At 43.3% G+C, this 17,858-nt stretch overlaps 1 protein-coding gene across 1 annotated transcript in view; it reads left to right on the top strand.

Annotated features, from left to right (window-relative positions):
- The window catches only part of PALLD (palladin, cytoskeletal associated protein), a 505,650-nt gene that overhangs the window by 98,494 nt on the left and 389,298 nt on the right, over positions 1 to 17,858 (top strand). The gene's annotated exons all lie outside the window — the stretch shown is intronic.

Below are 17,858 nucleotides of genomic sequence, written 5' to 3'. Positions count from 1 at the left end.
TTTGGGATGAATTAGAGCGGAGGCTGTGAGCCAGGCCTTTTCACCAACATCAGTGCCTGACCTCACAAATGTGCTTTCAGAAGAATGGTCAAACATTCCCATAGACACACTCCTAAACCTTGTGGACAGCCTTCCTAGAAGAGTTGAAGCTGTCATGGCTGCCAAGGGTGGGCAAACTCAATATTGAACCCAACGAACTAAGACTGGGATGCTAGTAAAGTTCATGTGCGTGTAAAGGCAGGCGTCCTAATACTTTCGACAACATAGTGTAATATATATATATATATATATATATTGTATATATATATATATTTATTTACATATATATATACTGTGTGTGTATATATATATATATATATATATATATATATATATATATATATATATATTATCTAATCACATTTTGGTACACTTTAATACCTTAGCAGTCTTTACTCCTTCAGTAAACCAGCCCCATAGTGTTTCTTTAGGGGCTTATAAGGACATTGGGGTATAATTTTTTTTATAAACCTCCATAATACTATTAGCACTAAAAATCCATGTTGTGCTTGCTACATCTTGACCATATTGACATATTAGCCATTGAAACAGGTTCTATGATGATTTTTCAGACATTGTAAGCCTGTGTGGTGGTAACAGAGGTTGTATGTTAGTTAAAGATGTATTGAACCAGCTGTTTTTCTATTTATTTTGGCTTTTTTTTCCTTTATTTTCGACTGACCTGGTGATACAGTCAGTAAAGCCATCCATACATAGTTTTTGTTTCATTCATCCAGTGAGCTGAACAAACAAAACACACAAATTCTTCCATCCATACAAAGGAGATGCATGGAGGACCCCCCCCCCTGACCAGGTCATTGTATTTGGAAAGCAGCACCCCTACCCACCACCATCAGAATACACTGACCAGCAGAAGCTGATTGGCTGCAGCCAATGATCATTGGAAAATTCCCCAGCATGTCCCTTCGACACAATGAATTCTGTTGAGTGGGGGATCACGCATACCATTCAAAATCTGGCCAATCCCTACTAGACCAGCTAACTTTTAATCATTGTATAGCCAGTCTAAATTGGAACTAAACTTATGTAGTAAAAAATTGTGAGCAGGCAGCTCTATATTGCAGAAGAGACATGCTATGACTTACCCACCTGCTTGCAGTCTTCTATTGAATTTGAATGTACACTGACCTTTGCATGTGCATCTCAGCGTATATTCTTGGGACCCTTCGGCTGTCCCCGAATGACAGACTCCCATGTGCATGCACAGGATGATGTCATTCCCCACCAACCAATCAAGAGGCGGAAACCTGGCACCTGGAACTGACCAGCGAGAGGAAGACAGTAGCCAGCGAGGGATGTAACCATTGCATTGTTGGAAGGTGGAGATGAGTATTTCTGGGGGTTTAGTTACACTTTAAATCTGTTATTTTTTAACTTTATTTAACAGATCAAGCTGTGCAGCAAAAGTGGCAGTTAGAAGGTTGAGATAAACAATTTAACACTGGCAAAGGTGTTTACAATCATCAGTTTTTATTCATTTATGTAAAACCTTTATCACAAAAAGAAAAAACTGCTTAATAGGTAGGCAGGTGAGGCTGGAAAATGTTGTTTAGTTTCATTTTCAGAAGGATTAATTAATTGAAGAATTTTTTTCGGATGAATTCGTTATTGGACCCTATTCATTTTCTGATTTTGTTTCGTATCTTCGGTATTCCGTTCATGCAATTCGGAATAGCCTGGTTGTTAAGGCTGCCATGTCCTTATCATGACTCATCTGCTTTCAGCAGGATGTAAGCAAAAGAAGTGGCAGTAAAACAAAAACAGCGTGGGGGTACCCTCACTCGATCTATACCAGACGCATCGATGAACGCCGACCCACCTTTCAAACATGATTGGTCCTGTATCCCTCCACTTGCTGAATCACAGGTAAACATGACAGGTAAACAGGTAAAACACCCACCAGTTTTTTTTTCAAAAACTGTCTCTGTGTTTTTTACTTTTGACACTCTTTTGGTGAATATGTAGGGGTAATATGTATTCCATACTTATTCACATAGGAGAGTTCCGGGATCTGGGGGTCCCCTTGTTAAAGGGATTCTGATAAATCACCCCCTGCACCCCCATAACCACCAAGCCAGGGTTCTGGGAAAGGGGCCCTTGTCCTCATCAACATGGGGATGAGATTTTTTGGGGAGCCCCTCTCCCCAAAGCACCCCCCATGTTGAGGGCATGTGGCCTGATTTGGTTCAGGAGGGGGGGGGCACCGGCTCGCCCTCCTCTTTCCTGGCCTGCCAGGCTGCATGCTCATATAAAGGTCTGGTATGGATGTTGGGGGGGGGGGAGGGGGTCCCCATAAAAATCTATACCAGACCCAAAAAGCCCGGTGTGGATTGGGGAGAACCCCAAAATGCTTTTTAAAAATCTTTTTTTACCGGCACTTGTTTTGTTGACATGACTGCTGAGGAGCATAGACCTGAAGCCCCAACTGATAAAAAAGGAACCTTTCCCATATAAATAAATAACACATACTACCATCTAGTTGGAAAGGGCAAGGCCAAAGCTTTATTTAAATTGTACCACAGACAATTTTCCAAGATAAACCATTTTAAACCATTTTAACCAGTGCCAGTCACAGTTGCACATGAGCACATTTTAATATTAGGATAACCAAGTCAAATGGGTCCTGTCCTTACCAGTACCAAGTGCTGGACAGACATTAACTAATTCTGACTTCCAATCAAGAGCATAGCCCATTACGGCAAATGTTATCACTGGCAAGGTCCAAAAGGCCGCTGACAAAGGTGAGACAAACCACGTATAGGGCGGGAGGGTTGGCAGCTATTCCAGTCGAAGCTATTAAAAGGAAAAAAATGTTTACCTCAGTAATGACTTCTAACTGAGTTAAGGCTTCACCACATCACCTCATGTCACGTAGCCAATTATCCTTAGCCACTTTGCATACTGCATGTTACCACCCATGCCCAGATCCTAGAAATGCCCCCCAACAGTCAAGGCTCCCTTTTCCTATGAGGGTCAAGGGGCCTTCATTTTGCTGACAGTGGGGAATCTTGCAGACAGCAGATGAGTCAAGTTTGTTAAGGACGTGAGAGACGCCATTTCCTTAACAACCAGCCTCTTAATGAATCAAAATGATCCGAATGAATCTAAAAATGTCATTATAACTTTTTTGGATTGGTTCAGAATTGGTACTTTATTATTTCTGAAATTCAGATACATCTAATCTCCAAAAATGTAATTTTCGTCAGTGAAACAATAACACTGTCATCTACCCAAAGTGACAATGCTGCTGTCCAGTGGAGTTTCCATTGCTACTTCATCTGAAGTGGAGTTACCATAAAACGGGAAGTGTGGTACTGACTGGATGACCAAATGTAAATAAAGAAAAAGTGCCTAAAATTAACTAATGAAGCCACTACATTTAATAGTTTGTAAACTGCAATATACTGCTTTTTTTGTGGGGGGGGGGGGGGGATTATTACTGTTTTAACTTTAAGATAGTTTTGTTTGCTGAATTATATGTGTTTAGTTGATAACTAAAGGTACAGATAAAAAGACATACATGTGGCAGATTAAATTAAACATTGAGTCATGATTCAAACAATATGCACAAAATAACATATATTGAAGTGGATTCACAAGAGTAGTAGTGTTCACTTGGGCCCTGTTGACACCTAAGTGTTTTTCTGCTCGTAAAACGCTCATCTCTGAAGTCTCAAAACGATTTCAATGGCCCCTGTTCACACATGAGCATTTTGTTGCCTGGAGCAAAATGCCTGAAGCTCATAAAGTACATGAGCTTCTTTTCTGGTAGATCTCAAACGTTTTTGTTAGATGTCAATGCCTTCCTCCAAACACCTGCAAAAAAAATGCCTGGAAAAAAAGCCTGAAAAACGATACGCTGAGCTGTGAGCGCCGGTTCACATAGGAGCGACGCTACTTTCAGGGGCGACCTCCGAGATCGCGGTGCGAGCAGCGCGCCGCGACCTCGGAGCGGCCGCCACGGACTTCATAGCATTGAAGTCTATGGTGGTCGCCTCCTGGTCGCCCCAAAGAAGCTCCAGACCCTTTTTCTAGGTCGGAGCGACTTGTGTCGCTCCTATTAGAACGGGTCCGCAGCTTTCCTATGGGAGGCGACCTGCGGCGACCTGTGAGGCGACCAGGTCGCCTCACAGGTCGCCCTAGTGTGAACCGGGGCTGAATGTAGCCCTAGTAAACACTCAGGGAGCGTGTAAATAGGGTGATGTTGAGGTAATTTCAGTCATTCAATTGCGTGCAAAAAAAAAAATCCTATTTGTTTTTTCATTTCCCTTGCGCATGAGTGGTTGTTAAAATGGAACACAGTTTCACCTTTGCCAATTAGCTCAGTGAACACCAACTTTGCATAATAAACATTCACTACTCCTTTAGTAAATTAACTCCATTAAATCTGTTTGTGAACATATCTGCTCTTACCTTGCAATTTCAGTAACGATAACACAGTCAATGGGGTCTTCTTATTCAGTCTTATTATTGTGCAGTTACCTTGTGCAGGTGCTAAGCCTACTACAACCCATCAATCAGAAAATATCTAACATTAGCAAGTTGAAAAGCATTTCGTTGCTATAGGTTACTGCCCTTTATACCTCAGCTTTGCTTTTTGTACTGTTTTATTGAATAAACCTGAATGTTGTTAGCAGGGCTTTGTTTCATGCAGGAACGCGGGAGAACGTAGTTCCAGCACCTCCAGCACTAAATGTTCGCAGTGGCAGGGGATAGTGGGGTGTGTTGCGGCGTCCAATGATGCCAGCTGCTGGGGGATCTGTTGTTGCAGGGGGGGGCAGGATCTATTGTTTTTGCCCCCCCCCCCCGCAACAATTGACCCACTAGCAGCATAAGATCCCCCTGTCTCATGTTGCTATTGGGTCAATTGTTGCTAGGAGGAACCTACTGTTGAGGAGGGGGTCTATTGTTGCCACCTTCTGGAGGGTCTATTAATGCTGGCTGTTGGGAGATCTATTGTTGCTGGTGAGGGTCTATTGTTTCTGGGGTGGGTCTGTTGTTGTGAGTTGGTATTTTGTTGCAAGGGGTCTATTGTTGCTGGGGGGATCTATTATTGTCGGGGTGTCTATTATTGTGGGGGATCTATTTTTGCTTGGAAGGGCTGCCACGTTGCTGCCTGCATGTGATCAATTTTACTGCTTTTCCTATTATCATTACCAAATTCCATACAGATTACTTAGCACCACAAAACAATATTTGGTTCTGTTTCTCTAAAAGAGGTAGCACTGGGAGGTGGTACAAGGAGGTGGGTGTGACAAACTGACTCAGGACAGGAGCTTTTAGAGGGGACTGCAGGCTAGCCTCTTGCCTACTGACTATGGGCCCTAGCTTGTGAGGGAACACTGTGGGGTATATGCTGGGGGGGACCCTTGGAGTAATGATACCTTGGAGTCAAGTCCACATCTCTCCAAGACACACAGACTCTGGGACTCTAGGCCTAGGATTCATGTTAAAGGCCTAGCTGCCCATTGCAAATAGGGGACTGCTCTTCACAGTCAGACTCATGGCAGATGCTAATGTCATCGGCTCAACCACCTGTCTTCCATACATTGTTGCTTGTGCTGATTAACTCACCTATTGTCCACTGTGGGGATGTGTTAACATTGATAATAATGTGTATTGTACTTCATGAGCTCAATGACAGCAAGTCTTCTAGTTAATTAGCTCACGTTAATTAAATCACTGTTATCTACTAGCTGCTAGTGGGAACGTAGAATACTGTTTGTGTTGGTGGTTCCTTAGATATGTTAATGATATTTCTGTACACAATGTAATCTGTATATAATACTGTAATCATGCATCTGACCTGGTGGGGTATATATTTAATGTGAGTTTGTTCAATAAATGTTCCAGATCTGGACTCTGAACTCTCCTTCAAGCCCCACATCCAATCGCTGTCCAAATCTTGGCGCCTCAACCTCCGCAACATCTCCAAGATACGCCCCTTTTTAACCAAAGACACAACAAAGCTCTTAGTAGTCCCTGGTCATCTTGCGCCTTGACTACTGCAATTCCCTTCTCATTGGCCTACCTCTACACAGGCTATCCCCCCTTCAATCCATCATGAATGCTGCCGCCAGACTCATCCACCTTACCAATCGCTCAGTGTTCGCTGCTCCTCTCTGTCAAGCCCTCCACTGGCTTCCGCTCACCCAACAAATTAAATTCAAAATACTAACAACATCTTACAAAGCCATCCACAGCTTAGCCCCCAGCTACATCAGTAACCTAGTCTCTAAATACCAACCTAATCACTCTCTCCGTTCCTCTCAAAACCTCCTGCTCTCTAGCTCCCTCGTCACCTCCTCCCATGCTCACCTCCAGGACTTTTCCAGAGCCTCTCCAATCCTATGGAACTCCTTACCCTTATATGTCCGATTATCTCCTACTCTATTAGCTTTTAGGCGATCTCTGAAAACCCTTCTCTTCAGAGAAGCCTATCCTACCCACACCTAACTACTATACCTCCTTTTCTCCATCAGCCCATCCCCCACGGTTATTGCCTTTTGTTTTCACTTGACCCTCCCTTCTAGATTGTAAGCTCTAACGAGCAGGGCCCTCTAATTCCTCCTGTATTGAATTGTATTGTAACTGTATTTTCTACCCTCACATTGTAAAGCGCTGCGCAAACTGTTGGTGCTATATAAATCCTGTATAATAATAATAATACAAGCTAGTCTCAGCTAGTTTTGTATAGGGGCAGCTAGAATATCTGATATCTATGTTCAAGACTGAAGGAAGTGGTATTCTGATGGAAGCACACAAGTGCATTGTGGGTCATGGTTCCATTACAGTGGGTATGGGGTGAAAACAAGGGACTGTGTTTGGAGGTGGGTAGGGGGCAGAGCATGGGAGAGAGGAGTTCCTGCACTTATTCTTCGAGAAAAGTTAGCTTAGTTTCAAATCTGCACTGGAAAACTTACAACTAGAATCCAATTGGCTGCCATGCACAACACTTCATTCTCCTCTAATTTCTATGAATGACCTTAATCATTTTCATCTCAATACTTATTTGTACCTATAGTACATTACGGTCTGCCAGGTGAAACCTCCTTTAATTTATCAACAAACAGTTTAGGCAAATGTATACAAAAACAATTTGTAACTTATTACAAAACCATAACAATTTAAAGTAATTTTTTTAGAAATAAAATGTTATTGGAAGGGTTTACTACACTTCACCTTAAGATTAACTGCAACCTTCAAAAATATTAATGGCTAAGATTTCAATATTTGTCATTTTTTCCTTATTTTATTAAAAGCTAGACAGCTGACATCTTAAAGCTCTGGCCAAGTGCTAATTTAAACAATATTTCTGACTTTGGAGCTGGTCCTCCCGATCTTTGCCCTGTTACAGGAAATTAGAGAACAGAAAAGAAGAATGACAAAAGTCCCAGTAGAGACGTTGAGCTCATATTTCAGTGCATTGCATTCCTGCCCTGCACCATAGAGATGTCTGTTGTTAGACAAGCCTTCTGCTCCCTGACTGGTCACTTTAAGCTTTGTTACTCTTAATAAAACGTATACAGGGCATACGATTTCTTCAACTTAGTTTACGATTGACAGATCTCGTGGTACCATTTCAGTAATGGCTTTGACTAGCTTCTGAGGCCCATGTGGCCACAGAGTTTCAAGTTTAGAACTATGTTTTCCACTATTACAGAAAGTCAAAGAGTCTCATCAGATCAACATGAAAAATACAGACTCTTTTAGGACATGTACACACAGATTTAGGGGCTACTCACAATATCTGCATGTCACAGCATGAGGCTTTTTCACTATGTTTTAAGAGATTATGGGGTTGATTTACTAAAGGCAAATAGACTGTGCACTTTGCAAAGTGTGCTTTGTAAACGAGCAGAAGCTCTGCTGACTTCTGTAATGCAATCATGTGCAAGTAAAAATGATGTTTTTTTTTTTACATTTTCCTGGTCATGCTGGTGGGTACTACCGGCTGATACTGCTTTCCGGTACTACTGGCTGGTACTGCTGGCTGGTACTGCTGGTGGGTACTACCGGCTGGTACTGCTTTTGGGTACTACTGGCTGGTACTGCTGGTGGGTACTGCTGTGGGTACTGCTGGTGGGTACTGCTGTGGGCACTGCTGGCGGGAAATGCTGGCAGGAGTGTGAGGAGCGGCGCTGGAGGAAGCATGCAGAGCCGATGCTTCCTGTATCTCTTGGTCTCCTTAGAGATGGACTGCATTTGATATCACTCCACCTGTGACAGGACAGAGCCAGAAATATACAGGAAGCATCGGCTCTGTTCTGACAGTTGAGAGCTGGGATATCGTGCAACACTTCCGGGTGTCAGGGAGCCGCAGCCCACATGCGGGAGACTCCTGCACTCGCAGGAGACTTGGGATGCCTGTTGCCACCTGCTAAGTTCGGTGGAATACACACGGGAGTCGGGACTAATGCTTGGCTGGGGCTTGGCTGCTGGGCAGGTGGGGCCCCCCAGGCAGCTTCCCAGCGTGCCCATAAGGTAAGACGGTAAGACGGCCCTGACTGACACTTCTGGGAGCATGATCTTCATGGTTCCCTGTAGCCCTCACTGGCTTCCCCCACTGACTTCATGTTACTAGAAGTGAAAGCTGAGACATGAGATCAGCAAGAGGAACCATTGAGAGCAAAGGACCATGGGGATCAACACTCCAGAAAGTAAGGGTTTCCCTAAAGACTTAAAGGACCAAGGAGTGGAGTTCAGCATCAGAGATGACAGGAGAGGTAACTTTCAATCTCCTTTTTGCAGGTTTGGCATAATTTTAAATATATGCAGAATGCCATAGGGTCACTTTAAGTTTATTGCCATTCTAGGTACCACAAAATTAATTACATTATACAGCGCATATTTATTTTCTTATAAACATTTTTCATGTTTCATTAATTATTAAGTAACTCTGGTAAGGTTTTGCTGGTTACATTTTTCATTTATTTAACTGATCCCAGTAACAAAACTTATCTTTCCCAGATTTTCTGCACTATGATGTAAAAATTATTACAGGACTTGAAGTTACATCAGTAAACATGCTCTCTAGTCAAACTTAAAAGTTTGTCATTCAATCTGAAAAGGAGGAAAACTTACCTAATGAATGGTTGCACTGTTCATTCTGGCATTCATTATAATCTGTCCCTGTCTGCCCTGTTAGCCAAAAACCCTATGATATTCATTATCCTCAGTATCTTCTGACTGTCCCTGGATCTGAGTCCACAAAATGCAGGTCATTGTTTCCATGGCTCCAGCACTACCCTCTGTCTGACCCACTTGTGCCATGCCCACATATATTGGCATATAAGAGGATGTGCAGCTCACAATCAGAATGCAAGAGGCCGTAGCCATACTCAAATGCTCTATAGAAATCTTCAGCAGCCTAGCTGGAGGATATATAAACCTCAGATTTAAAGATTGTGCTAGTAGTCCACTTACTGATTTCACTTTTTTGCCAGTAGTTGCTATTCCACTCTATCTCTAATAGTGAATAAAACTTGTACACTGACAAATTAAGTACAATGTCTCCAAGAATAAACTGGATGTATTGTGGTACAGTCATATGGCAGACATCTATACTGTTTATCCCAGCTGTGATTGTCATTATTTGGATGAAATATTATCTGTCTTCTGTGCACAAACCGTTTCATGTTCCTCTATTGATACATATCAAGGGGTACCTTTGGGACCTATGCTTCTTCTGGAACATGACAATCTTTCCACCATGAAATCTATGCAAGTTATAAAGATGAGCAACAGTAGCCATCCCAATGTAATAGTGAGGATTACAAAAAAATGTACTGCTGAAAATGTACTTCCAAAAATAGCTGCTCACATGGGTTTTAATGATTCTCTGGATTGACAAAGATACTAAAGCCATTCTAGAAATGATGATACATCTCACCAGCATAGCAATTCATGTGTGCATGGTAATACTCAAAATCCTTTAATGGAAGAAGAGCTTCCAAAACTGATCTATGCAGTAGAGTATGATAGATATTAATACATATAGCTGTTAGACAAGGTACATAGAAAAGAATGTGGAAAAATTTGAAATATGCTACTGAAGTTCAAATTTAGCAAAAAGGCTCATACATCAGTGAGATAAATGCCAGCGCAGTCTGTCAGGGGTAGAAGATTAGGTATTGTACATGAAAAGGAATTTTCAGAAAGCAGAATGAAAAGGGTGCAGAAAAAGTACCCAAATCAAGGGTACAGTACCTCACAAAAGTGAGTACACCCCCACATTTTTTGTAAATATTATATTAAATCTTTTTGTGACAACACTGAAGAAATGACGCTTTGCTCCAATGTAAAGTAGTGAAGTAGTGAGTGTACATCTTGTATAACAGTGTAAATTTGCTGCCCCCCCACTCCCAAAATAACTCAACACACAGCCATTAATGTCTAAAACGCTGGCAACAAAAGTGAGTACACAGTCACACCTAAGAGAAAATGTCCAAATTGGGCCCAAAGTGTCAACATTTTGTGTGGCCACCATTATTTTCCAGCCCTGCCTTAACCCTTTTGGGCATGGAGTTCACCAGAGCTTCACATGTTGCCACTGGAGTCCTCTTCCACTCCTCCATGATGACATCACGGAGCTGGTGGATGTTAGAGGCCTTGCGCTCCTCCATCTTCAATTTAAGGATGGCCCACAGATGCTCAATAGAGTTTAGGTCTGGAGACATGCTTGGCCAGTCTATCACCTTTACACTGTACATCAGCTGTACACTCACTACTTTTCTTAGTTGCAAAGTGTAATGTCCTCAGTGTTGTCACATGAAAAGATATATTAAAATATTTACAAAAATGTGAGGGGTGTACTCACTTTTGTGAGATACTGTATATTTAAAGTACATTTGTTTTTTGAGGAAGTGCAACTTCAAAAGGCAATAGCTGAATTAAGTGAGAGAACATTACCTTTAATGCTGTCCATGCAAATAAAAAAAGAACAACATTCGGGTTGATGTACCTTAAAGCAAAGTTCCGCCCCCCCCCCCCTCCAAAAATTAAAAGTCAGCAGCTACACATACTGTAGCTGCTGACTTTTAATATTAGGACACTTACCGGTCCTGGAGTCCAGCGATGTCGGCACCACAGCCAATGTTTCCATTGGCTATCGGGTGCTGCCGCCGCAATTGCCGGCTTCACAGGCGAAGCGCGCTGCAAATTCGGATTGGCTCAGCAGCGGGGGAAGGAGGAGGGCCCAAACTTCTGAGGGGTAGTCAAAAACAGGTACCTGCAAAAGAGCAAAAGAGCGGAAGTTCCACTTTTGGGTCGAACTCCGCTTTAAATGGAGAGTGCAAAATCTGGTGCAGCTGTGCATGATAGCCAATCAGCTTCTAAATTCAACTTGCTCAATTAGGCCCCATTCATACTGGCAGAGTCCCCCAGCGGATCTGCCCACTCAGCATGGGATCTCTTCACTGAGCCCGCTGTTCTCTATGGTCTATCAGATGGAAACGGAACGCCTGTCCATTTCCATTCAACTGTCATCCGAACTGCTGGACACTGGTCACTGTGACTTGCAGAGCCCTTGCTGTAGACTCAACACTGCAGCTTTGCTTTTGCTAAATACTTGCCATGCCAATTTGCTACAAATGCAAAGTGTCAACTAGAACTTGTGCTTCAAGTGCTCTGCAATTGTACAAATTGCCATTGAAAATGTGCAGCAAGTAAACAAGACTTACAATTCAACACTACCACAAATTTGTGGCAAGTTATCCTTGCTATCTGAGAACAGATCGGATGTGAGTGGGTGTCATTAGATACATGTCTGTTGACATCTGCTGCTTCATAGAGAGCAATGGATGGTCCAATCGGGTCCACCTAAAAAACTGACAGGTGGACCCGATCGGTCCATCAGTATGAAAGAGGGCTTAAAGCGGAGTTGCAGCCTCAAAATGAACTTTGCCCCATCCGCTTGCTGTACATTACCTGAAAAACAATTGGATAATGACAATTTTTTTTTGATTCACTTACCTTGTTTTTGAAGAAAATATACTTACCTTACTTCCACTTCCTCCCTCTGCGGCCGAGGCCCACGCCGTTACTTCCTTCTTATGTTGACTCCTGGGAGCCGAGCGTCATCGCTCCCAGGAGTCAATGCGCCTGCACCGGATCTGCTCGTCACTTTCCGGTGCAGGCGTGTTATTCCCTGCTGAACAGCTTCTGGGCATGCAAAAAAAAAAAAACTGCAGAGGTGATCAAATACCACCAAAAGAAATCTCTGTTTGTCAATTTTATTTGTGTACAGCGTCACACGCAATTGTCAGTTAAAATAATGCAGTGCCATATCGCAAAAAAGGGCCTGGTCATGAAGGGGGTAAACCTTCCCGGACTGAAGTTGTTAAGAACTGATTGCTGTTAGCTTTGCTGCATTCATTTTACCCACAGGTTCACATTAGCCCCAAACTTCAAGTTTAAAGTGGTTGTAAACCTCAGACATGAAATATGAATAAATCATATCCCTCTATTGTGTGTACTTGTCTCAATTAGGAGCACAAAGTATAACTTCTGTCTTCTGACAATTTTTTCTGACAGGGGAGGGTTCTCCTGCACATCACTTGTCAGTGGCGGCTGGTGCTCAAAATTTTGGGGGGGGGGCGCAAACAGAAAAATGTAATAGGCATTGCTTTGCGGCAAAAAACGCTATAAAAAATTGCGTGACTTTGAGGTCACAAAAATGTGAAAGGGGCCTTCAGTAATCAAGTTATAGTGTGCCTCCTTCAATGCAGAGTGACCACAGCGTGCTCCCTTTCAATGCAGAGAGACCAGCGTGCCCCCTTTCAATGCAGAGTGACCAGCGTGCCCCCCTTTCAATGCACAGTGACCAGCGTGCCCCCCTTTCAATGCACAGTGACCAGCGTGCCCCCCTTTTAATGCACAGTGACCAGCGTGCCCCCCTTTCAATGCACAGTGACCAGCGTGCCCCCCTTTCAATGCACAGTGACCAGCGTGCCCCCCTTTCAATGCACAGTGACCAGCGTGCCCCCTTTTAATGCACAGTGACCAGCATGCCCCCTTTCAATGCAGAATGACCAGCGTGCCCCCTTTCAATGCAGAGAGACCAGCGTGCCCCATTTCAATGCACAGTGATCAGTGTGCCCCCTTTTAATGCACAGTGACCAGTGTGCCCCCTTTCAATGCACAGTGACCAGCGTGCTCCCTTCAATGCCCAGTGACCAGCGTGCCCCCTTCAATGCACAGTGACCAGCGTGCCCCCTTCAATGTACAGTGACCAGCGTGCCCCCTTTCAATGCACAGTGACCAGCATGCCCCCTTCAATGCACAGTGACCAGTGTGCCCCCTTTCAATGCACAGTGACCAGCGTGCCCCCTTCAATGCACAGTGACCATCGTTCCCCCTTTCAATGCACAGTGACCTGCGTGCCCCCTTCAATGCAGAGACCAGCGTGCCCCCATTCAATGCAGAGACCAGCGTGCCCCCTTTCAATGCAGTGACCAGCATGCCCCCTTCAATGCAGAGACCAGCGTGCCCCCTTCAATGCAGAGACCAGCGTGCCCTCATTCAATGCAGAGACCAGCATGCCCCCTTTCAATGCAGTGATCAGCGTGCCCCTTCAATGCAGAGACCAGCATGCACCCTTCACTGCAGAGACCAACGTGCCCCCTTTCAATGCAGAGACCAGCGTGCCCCCTTTCAATGCAGTGACCAGCGTGCCCCCTTTCAATGCAGAGACCAGCGTGCCCCCCTTCAATGCAGAGACCAGCATGCCCCCTTCAATGCAGAGACCAGCGTGCCCCCATCAATGCATAGATCAGCGTGCCCCCTTTCAATGCAGAGTGAACAGCGTGCCAAGTCCCCCCCCCCCCCCCCGGAGACCAGTGCACTTACCTGTTGTAGCGGCGGCTTCTCTTGAGTCCCCGCGTCTCCCCGAGTCCTCAGTCCTCCCGCCCTCTCTTCGGCCAATGGCATGGGGTTTGCCTTTCGGCCAATCAGAGACCCGCTTCCTGATTGGCAAGGAGGAGGATCCGTGCGACAATAGCAAATTTTCATTCGCTATTGTCACACAATGGGTGGGCTCGGGGCGCACTGCTCTGCACCCCGGGTCCACCCTTTGCTGAAGCCTATTAGAGCCTCTGGCTCTAATCAGGTGATGTACAAAAAAAAAACATGCAGATTAGGGTTCCGGACGCATGGGTAGGGGGGGGCGGCGCCCCTGCGCCCCCAATGAACCGGCCGCCGCTGCCACTTGTGATTGATAGCCTTAGCTCTGTTCCTGTGTGCTGTATGGAAGGGGAATGGCTATAGAGAAGACTGCTGATAAGCAGGTACAACTTATGTAGGAGGATTTATTTCCTCTCTGTGTATCACCTGAGGCCAGTCCCTTTACTGGGTATATGGAAGTGTTTACAACCACTTTATGTTCTCTTTTTTGTGGGCAGGTTTTTTTTCTTGAATTGCTATTAAGGTGGTAATCGTATGTAAATCAATAAAAAAGACACATAACAAGCCAAAAAATGGTTTTAAATTTCAAAATTTTTATGGATCCTGGTCACTGTACAGTTACCCAAAGCAACCAATTTAGAAATAATATTTTGTTGGATTTATTTGGTTGCTTTGAGCTACTGCATTTTACACATCAGCTTTGCTCTTTGCACTGATGTATTCAGTAAGCTCTTAAGGTATAATGGATTTTGTCCCAACAAAGTGTTTAATCACTTGCCGACTGCCTACCGCAGATATACTGCGGCAGGCTGGCTTGGCTGCATGAACCGGCGTATGGGTACATCCGTTTGCGGGAGCGCTCCTGGGGGCAAGCACGCTCTGCCAAAGGCGCTCTCCCAGCCCCTCTAGGAAGCAGGGGTGCCAATCCACGGGGCCGGCGGCCATGATCATGGCCGCCGGGCACCCGCGATCGCTCCCCGCTGGGAGAGAATGTTCTCTCTGAAATGATCACAGAGCGCCTGTGATCCTCCTAGGATCACAGCTCTGTGCTCATTTCACAAGTCCCTCCCCCATACAGTTAGAAAACACTCCCCTAGGCTCACACTTAACCCTTTGATCACCCCTGGGTTAACCCCTTCCCTGCCAGTGTCTTTATTACAGTAACAGTGCATATTTTTTTTAACACTGATTACTGTAGTAATGTCACTGGTCCCCCCAAAGTGTCAAAAATGTCAATTAGGGATCCGATCTGTCCCCTACAATGTAGCAGTCCCGCTAAAAATCGCATATCGCTGCCATTACTAATAAAAACAAAGTTAAAAAATAAAAATGACATAAATCTTTTCCCTAGTTTGTAGACGCGATAACTTTTGCGCAAACCACTCAAAATACGCCTATTGAGATTTTTTTTATCAAAAATATGTAGCAGAATACAAATTGGCCTAAAAATTATGAAAAAACTTGATTTTTTAACTTTTATTTTTTGGAATGTTATATAGAAGAATTGTCGCTCTTTTTTTGTTTTATAGCGCAATAAATAAAAATTGCACAGGTGATCAAATGCCATCAAAAGAAAGCTCTATTTTTAAATTTTATCTAGGTACAGCGTTGCACAACCGTGCAATTGTCCGTTAAAGTAACGCAGAGCCAAATCGCAAAAAATGGCCTGGTCGTTAAGAGGCCGAATCCTTCCGATCCAGAAGTGGTTAATAACACTCTGGTCTGACTAGAGGCAGATCCTAGAAATAAATACACTATAAAATATGGCCATAAAAACTAGAAAAATGTAAAAGTCACATAAGGAAATGACTCATTTAAATACACTATAGGTCCCCTTTAATATTAAAATTTTACTAAAAAGTATTTTTAAAAACACATCTATAGACAAAAAAGCATAAAACCTCGAAATGATTTCACAAATAATTATAAAGAAGACATGAGATTTTGGTTGCTGAGAAAACAATTGCATAAGGCTCTGAGTGACGCTGAAAAATAAAATGTACTTAATGTTTCATAAATGTTGTAGGGACAAAGACAAATCCTGCTTCCATGTTTCTTTGTGTTCAGTAAATACTTAATGACATAAGTGTTCTGTCTCCCATTCTGACACAAGCTAATTGTGTGAAGGGATGGTGGGAATTTACTTTTTAAGCAATTTTACAGAAGACTTAACTCCGGTTTCCAATGTTTTTGAGTCTATTTCCCAGCAGCTCCTTCCTCCAGCAATGTACATTTATATTTATTATCCAACCATATATAAAGTGACAGTCTGTATACTCTCAGGGGTGTAAGAACATCTCAGTGAGCTGAGCTAACATACAGGTTAAACTAGTCCCCCAGCACCATGTCACATACATTCTTAACCAGTCTCTGAAAGAGAACCTGTAGTTCTATTTTTTAAGATATACATACATATTATGAAGAATATCAGTTAACAGTAAATAATCTAATCAATGTGTGTGTATACAGTAGATTATCAATTGTACCTGAGGGCAGTTATATTTGCTCATTACATATGTTGCTATGATTCCTGCATTTCATCTTATCTCCCTGATAACATATCTGCCGTCTCTTATTATGTCAAACACTCACCTGGTAGCCAGAGACCGTCTTTGCTTAGGACAGCAATAGATGGTTCAAATCTTGGCCAGGTCAGCAGGGATTGGCTGAGATTTGAACCATCTACAGGCAGGTTGATTATACCCAAGTCAATCCATTTGCTATTGGTGCTAGCAACTATGTGGGGTGGGGTGGCACAGGGTGCCATAGCTCCGCGAGAGGGATTCCCCCATTAATACTGACAGTGTTAATGGGGGAATGCAACAATTAAATTTCCTGCAACCTGTGGTTGCAGGAAATACAATTGCATCATCTATGCTCTGCCTTAGTCAGTGACATGATGAAGATTCAAGTGAATGTAAACCCCCACATATACCCAGTGAAGTGAACAGCCTCAGACGATACACAGAGATGAAACAAATCCTCCTACATAAGTATTATTTGTATATATGCTGTCTTCAGCTTTCTTCATTCTGTTGAAAGTGCACATCGTGTTAGAAATGTTTCTAGCACTGGGTGTGGAGTCTTGGCATACATTGTGTGACAGCTGATTGGAAGAAAGGCACACATCCCCCTCCAAATAGGCAGAGGAAGGAAGAAACATGCAGAGCTGTGCTGTGAATAGACAAGCTCTCTGCTAATCTATCTCTATGCACCCACCCCAATACATATTTCCAGCTGCTTTTATCTCCTGTGTCGGAGAACTTATCAGAAGTTATAATGCTGATAACAGAGGAACTGAGCAGCAGAACGACACGGGACTCAGGGCTTCGGAGAGAGATAAGTAAACATTACAGATATATGTGCCAAGGTTAGATTTCATGAATAGGGTTTACATCCACTTTAACATATAACTAAAGGCAAAACTTTTTTTTAGTTTTTTATAGAGTGAAGTAGGATGAAAAAAATGATAGCATGCCCAATTGCTACACAAGCCATATTGTAACTTAAAGTGTTACTAAAATTGAAAGTGGGGGAAAAAGAGATTGGACTTTATAGGCACCAATATAAAATGGTATGTTCTTTATTAGAAAATTTTTTTACAGAAACACATACATAATAAACCACAAAAAGAGGGGACATATAAAAAGAGCAACATGTCATATACGTTAATAATTGCAGTATGGCGGCAGAGCCTACAAAAAGTAGTGCAAGTCACATAGCTTTATCAGATATTGGTTATTGTACAGTGTTCACAAGTGATACAAGGAAGACCTGTGTTCATGAGGCGGCCCTGGAGAAGGGATAGCCGTCTCCAAAGGGTCGTCTGTATATAGTAGACGCAGATGTTTAGGTTGAATCCCAGCTGCTCTACATGTTTCGCTTAACCTATTAAG

This window comes from Pelophylax lessonae (assembly GCF_965119305.1).
Source record: "Pelophylax lessonae genome assembly, chromosome: 1".
NCBI lineage: Eukaryota > Metazoa > Chordata > Amphibia > Anura > Ranidae > Pelophylax > Pelophylax lessonae.
The sequence above is the reverse complement of the archived record's forward strand: the minus strand, read 5'-3'. Positions and strand labels throughout refer to the sequence as shown.